This window comes from Stegostoma tigrinum, chromosome 22, assembly GCF_030684315.1.
Source record: "Stegostoma tigrinum isolate sSteTig4 chromosome 22, sSteTig4.hap1, whole genome shotgun sequence".
Lineage (NCBI taxonomy): Eukaryota > Metazoa > Chordata > Chondrichthyes > Orectolobiformes > Stegostomatidae > Stegostoma > Stegostoma tigrinum.
In genome coordinates, this window is record NC_081375.1 from 54,220,678 (window position 1) to 54,227,533 (window position 6,856).

The window sequence follows — 6,856 nt, forward strand, 5'->3', positions numbered from 1 at the left end:
CTCTCTGTGCCAACCCACTCTCTGAGCTAATTCAATCCTATCAGTCAGCAGATGGGGTGGGGCCACAACACTTTCAGGGTTGGGGCTAGCTGAACCAGCAGGTAACAGTGAGTTGTCAATTAAGAGGAATTTTTGCTTGGTTAGATCTTTATTAATACCACAACTTACCAACCAAGCTGGGCATTGAGAACTCTTGATATGGCAGTCAGAATGGGTAACTGGTGACATTAGCTGTGAGGAGACTCTGTCTTCCTCAACACCAAACATCCTCTCAGGGCCCGATCCATCGGTGCTCCTCGATCACCTCTTTCAGTCACACAAGGATTCCAAGGGCCAGCGGCAGTGGAATGATACAGTTGTATGAAAAACACACCACTAACCTCTTTCTGACGAAGGTATATGAGTGGATCACCATAAAAAGACGAGGCAAAGGACCTAGAGGAGGGAGGAGATGAGACCACCCTAACCTGGAAATGCTGGGCATGGTGAGGGGACAGTGAAAACCCACCTCCTGACATTGGGAACTATAAGGTATCTAGCACAGCACAGGTCCAGGAAGATGGAGGCTGCAACACTCTGAACCAGCAACGGAACTCAACAACAGCTCAGTCCAATTCGGAGCACAATATGAAACTGGACATTCTTGTCTTTGTCCCACACCCATGACCCCTGATCTGGGCAATGCGCCCCCCACCCCCCACCCACCCACCCACCAAGGGATCAGGATGGCTTCCTCAGGCCTGATTGAGGGGCAGTGGGCAGTGTCCCCGCCCCAGGGAAGAACAGGATGGCTCCCTCAGCTCTGCCAAGGGGCAGTGTTAACATACCCTCCAGGGAGGAACAGGATGGCTCCCTCAGCCCTGCAACGGTGTAATAGTTCACCCAACAGGAGATACAGGACATTGCCCAACAACAGGATGAGTTTAAAATCTTAATAAACAGTATGGTGACCTAGAAAAAAGAAATCTTAATACTGATTTCAAAATTGGCAGCATAAGTGTACGCTACTACCTCATATTTCTCTACATTGCCTTACCTGGCCAACATCAAAGTGGCCTTCCTGTTTAGGCAGGAGTATGAGATACTGCACCTCAGAAGCTGCAGGAAATCGTTGATCTCGTGCACCGATGGGCCTTGGGTTTGGCCAGAGGGAACCGACTGCTGTTCCTCTGTCCTGGGTACTCTGCTGCAAGGAAGTAATTTCATCATCTCCGAAGTTAAGGTGGTGGTGGGCTCCTCCGGTAGCAGACATTATGTACAGAAATGCTGTCCTGAAGCTAATTAATGTGTGTGTTCTGGTGGTAAAGAGTGAGTAGCTGACTGTCCTGCAGCAGCTCCAAATGCTGCTGGCAATGTGCAGGCCAGTCATTCTGCTCAGAGACTTCAACTGCATCACTGGAGAGGTTGACAGCAAAGTGGATACAACATCCAGATTCCTGATGGAACCGATTAAAGACACCAAGCTGCGCAATGTCTCCAGATTTCCAGCAGATGGAATGCAGCATAGGTATACCTGATCAGGGCCAGACAGGTTTATCCTCTCAAGGATAGATTGCCTGCTAATTTCCCGAGCATTCTCTGTCAGATTCACATATATCAAGCCAGTGTTCTTCTCTGACCATTGCCTCCTGGGACCTGATTGTCACCTACAGGACAACTAGTGGGCAGGCATGGGAATGTGAAACCTGAATGTGCAACTGTTAAACCTAGAAAACATATCCGACTGCCCTACACCAACATCGTTAGTACAGTCTCAAGCAATGGGTAGGAATTAGAAAGCTTCCTGATCAGGCAAGGCTGCACCCTCTCTCCTGCCCCTTCTTTATGTGCTGTATAGAACGTTTTACTGGTTCTATCAGGAAGAATGCAGACACGAGAGAGGTGGACAGACAGTGTGCTATGTCAGAGCCTCCCTGGACTTAGAAGATGTCTCTGTTTTCTGCTAGTTTCCACAGTCAGTACACAGACCCATGAGCATATGTGACCAGTTCGAACTGGTCTTGGGAGGCATGGTAAATCATGACAAGAGCAAGGCCAAGTTCTTTGGGAACTGGGCCAACTGATCCTTTGTCTCCTTCACCATCAAGACAGATTACCTGAAAGTGCTGGGAACATGGTTTGGAGGGACTAGGATGTATGCAAAAACCTGGGAGGAGTGTATCATCAAAGTGAAGCAGGAACTGAACAGATGGGTGCACTGCTCCTTCTTCATTGCAGATAAAAACATTGTCATTAGGTGTGATGTGCTCTTGGTGTCGCTGCATGTGGCACTGGTCTGGACAATTCCCTAAACCTGCACTAATGTACTCACTTGAACAATCTTCCACTTCATCTCAAGGTCTAAGATGGGTCGTGTTCGCAGGTTCATCACGTACAAAGCTTTGGATAACAGGGGCAAAGGACATACCCAATGCTGCTCCCATCCTGATGGCCACCTTTGTGTGTGGCTGCAAGAAGCTATGCATAGATCCTCGGTACACAAACACCAAGTGTCACTACATACTGACGTTCTAACTATACCCGGTGTTGGGAAGAATGGGACTGGCCTTGTTGCTGCAGAATGCACCAAGTAGAGGGACCTGCCCCTCCTGGAGAAATTGGCAAAGAAAAACACATTTGACCACCAGTCTCTCAGGAAGTGGTCAGAATGCAGCATTCCTGAGATCCTGTGGGAATAGGAGATGGTTAATCCTGTCAGAAGGTTCCCTGAGCAGACTGTCAAAGTCATTTAGCAGAATGCCTCATCACCTGAACCTTCCAACAAGCGCCGAGACTTGGCTGGTGGTGAGGAGGGCACTATCTGTGAGATCCTTCATGTACACCCAGTCTCTCTGTGCCGCTGCACGCTGCCCTCGAAGTGGCTGTGCTGCTTAGGGAACACAGACCTGCAGTGCAAGTGCATCAGCAACTAGCACTGAAAGGTTAGTGAAAGGATACTTTGGAGGATAGGAACCCCACTCGCAGTGATGGGTTATTGGCCTCTGTAGAGTTATTTCACATACTTAAAGTGCATGTGCTGGAACAGTTTTCTTCTACACAAAAGACCACCCAGGGCAGGTATCAAGGAGAGGGATCAGTGATGGTTGGAGAGGGTAAATCAGACCGGTGAGGGATTGCAAGGACTTCTGTTATCCTCCCCCCAACCCCATGACCCTGTTCTCCTGATCCATTCTCTTTCCCAGTCTTCACCCTACCACCTCCCACAATCTTCCTATTCCTGGACTGTTACTTTCACTGGGTCCCGATCCTACCCACTCCATCTCATCCTGAGCACCAATTTTCCTGTGTCCCAATCTCAGCTCCATCCTCCCAGGACACCGTTCCATCACAGCCCATCTCCAGAGAAGCCACGCATGCACAGAAAATAGTTGCAGGTTTGAAACACTTCACCAAATTTTCATTTGTTAGTGCAGTGCAAGTATCTCCCAAGAGCATACCATACTGCTCATGCTCCTCACAGTCAGCAGGCGCAACTATTTTCCACCCCAGCAGAGGGAGTTTTATACTTCGCAGGCTGGCTTTCAGTACGAAGGTTGTGTTTGAAGTGTAAAGATCTGTCTACTGGGTAACAAAATAACTTCATCTTTACACAGATCAGTACAATGTAATATTTTACATTATCTGCCTTTTCCCACAGTCTTTACAGACATTGTCTGTATCTCCCCCAAGGCTTGCTCTAGCTGCAGATTGTGCAGCTCCTTTCTTTTTGACAAAAACAGAAATTACTGGCAAAACTCAACATGTCCGGTGGCACCTTTGGGGAGAACGCAGAGTTAACGTTTTGAGGCTGTTGACTCTTCATCAGAGCTGATAGCAGCCAGGTAAAAGTGATTAACTCCTGTCTCTTTCCACACATTCAACATTATTCTTATATACATGTGTTAAACCACTGAGCTAGGAGCTGGTGCTCCCTCTGCTGTGATAAATTAAAATAGTATGTATTAGTTATGCACACGGGCATCTCACCCTTATGGAATTTATTTAATGTTTCATCTTGTCTGCTCAATTATCTATGATCCATAGGTACTGCAAAATCATTTCTTGTCACAAGAAACAGTAAGCTGAAGGAGCAGAAGTAGTCCATTCAGCCCACCAAGCTTTGTCATTCAATGAGTTCATAGCTGGTCTAAATAATCCTTAAACCCACTTTCCTGGCTTAACCCAATGACCCTTGATCCCCTTACTGATTAAAAATCTGTCGATCTCAGCCTGGAATGTACTTAATGACCTGGCTTCAATAGCACTCTGTGAGAAAGAATTCCAAAGATGCATACATTCCAGAAGAAGAAATTCCTCCTGATCGCTATCTTAAATGTGCGATTCTTCATTCTGAGATTTTGATTTCTGGCCCTAGATTCCCTACAGCAGGAAACTACCACTCTGCATCTATGCTGTCAAGCTCTCTAAGAAACTTGTGTGATTCAATATGGCTGCCTCATATTCTTCTAAACTCCAGTGAGTATAGGCCCAACCTACTCATCTCACCTCTCATGAGAACTCCCAAATCCCTCTGTTCTGGAGGTTTATGTAGTCTTTACCCAGTCAATTAATTCTCAGCCCTTCTATTCTTCCTGCCAAAGTATACAGTATAATTTCACATTTTCCCACTGTTATATTCTATTTGCCAAGTTTTTTGCCCACTCACTAAAACTGTCTACATCCCTCTGCAGATTCCTCACTACTTTCCTTTCCATCTATTTTTGTATTATCTGCAAATTTGGCTACAGCACATTCACTTTCCTCATGCAAGTCATTAATATATATTTTAGATAACCGTGGCCCCTGCACTGATCATTGTGGCACTCCACTAGACACAGGTAGCTATCCTGAAAATGCTCCCCTTATCCCAACTCTCTGTCCTCTATTAGTTAGCCAAACCTCCAGCTATGTTAATATGTTACCTCAAACATCACAGCTCTTTCACTTTTTTACCTGCCTTTGTACATCTGTGGTTCCCATTTACTTTTTCAATGTAACTGTAAAATTAACCCTGAACTAACTAAAACTGATTCAACCACTTTCACTTTCTTGACATTCACTTGGTTAGTGCCTGTCTGCATGCTCCTGGTATCTCTGCCTTGCCTTGTCTTGCATTACTGTATCAACTAGCACTGTCACGCAACTAGGCAGTGCAGGCTTTTGGCCAGCAGTCCTTAGTCAATAGAGTGGATGCCTTACTGTACAGCAGTGTGCTGCACCAGTCTCACATCAAGACCATGAACCAGGAGCTGACACAATAAACACATTGCAATTGCTGCAAGGAAACACCTTTGTCTAACGTGTCAGGTGAGCAGTCTTCACCAAAATCCAGAAAGGCACCTATCACTGAGAAGATCTTGGCACAGTAAAACAGGGTCAGCCTTCTGTACCTGTCTGTGGGATTGGACACAATTAATCATCCAATTGGCTTGATCTTAGTTGGGATCCCATGCCTCATCAGTATGGGCAGTGGGTTACGGCCTGTAGGAGCGTTTTTCTTGACCCAGGACAAAGACTTAGGAGGCAGGCAGGTTTTGGGCAAGTGGAAGATGTTTATTCAAGCAGAATCCGGCTTATACAGGGAGTGGGCCAAAGGATCTTCCCTCAATCTGGCTTCAGAAGATAGATCAACGACACACCCATTGCTTTTACAAAGAAATACAGCAATTTTATACATTTCATTTTACAGTAATCAAATATAATGTGGTCATCATGCTTCCCCTTAATCCAAACGCCCAATCCTATGAGACACCTAAGCAGTGAGGGGCATTTCCACGGACAGCCCCAGGTTTCCATGATCTTATGGTATTAGCTAGACATTGTAATCACTAAGCCTTGGGATCTTCCCATGCACATATTCATTTGCATTCCAGAAGTTTAATGGCTATACTCCTTTGGGTCTTTCTCAGGCTTGTTTACCTGTAAGGACAGCTCAAACTCTTTACCCATTGTATTTTTACGCTATCTTTTATCACATTCAGTTGCTCCTTTTATTTTCCCACTGTCCCAATTACATAATGTAAAAATAAAAAGTCAGTTAGTTATATTGCTTTAAGTTTAACTTCTGTTATAAAGTTATCTATGAGTGTAACATTATACAACTACTTCTACTGTCGGCATTTTGTAATTTATAGGTTGTGATCAATCTATCTTGATCAGGGTTTAAGAGGTGTCTGCTATGGCTAATTAATCTTTACATCTAAACTTCAATGTTTTTTGAGGCATATATTATATCCTGGTTATGTATTGAAACCAACTTTGGTGATTAGAGTTTTTTTGGCTAGAAACTATTTAATATTGCTGGTAACTTCAAAAAGGCAACTATTTTCTACAAAATAACTTCAGCTGCCCATCTTTGATCTCTACCCCGTCTCCCTATTTATTTCATCCCCCATTTCTGATGAAGAGTCTAGGCCCGAAGCATCAGCTTTTGTTCTCCTAAGGTGCTGCTTTGCCTGCTGTGTTCATCCAACTTCACACTTTGTTAGCTTCAGCTGTTATCCTTGCAGCTGCTTGAATACCTAATCTAGGGACAATCGCCCTTTCATTAGTAAAGCTGGAACTGATCATCTATCTGTCCCAAGGCATCATTTTATCAGAACAATCTCAGATGGGAACATACAGCGTTCCTTTACTGACCTACTAGCAATTCTGTTCAAAGGCACCATTGTATTTCACTGTGTGCGCAGACTGTTTAATTTTGCTTAGCTTCTGCGTGTCATCTTGTAAGCAGGCATAGGCCTCTTAGTGTGTTCATGTACAAGCCACCTTATGTAGCCAGGTACAGGTCACCCCTACAGATCCCCCTCTGGCCCTAAGCCAAATTATGTCAGCAGGGCCATAATTAATTCAAGAAATCCAAATTAGAGTTCAAAAG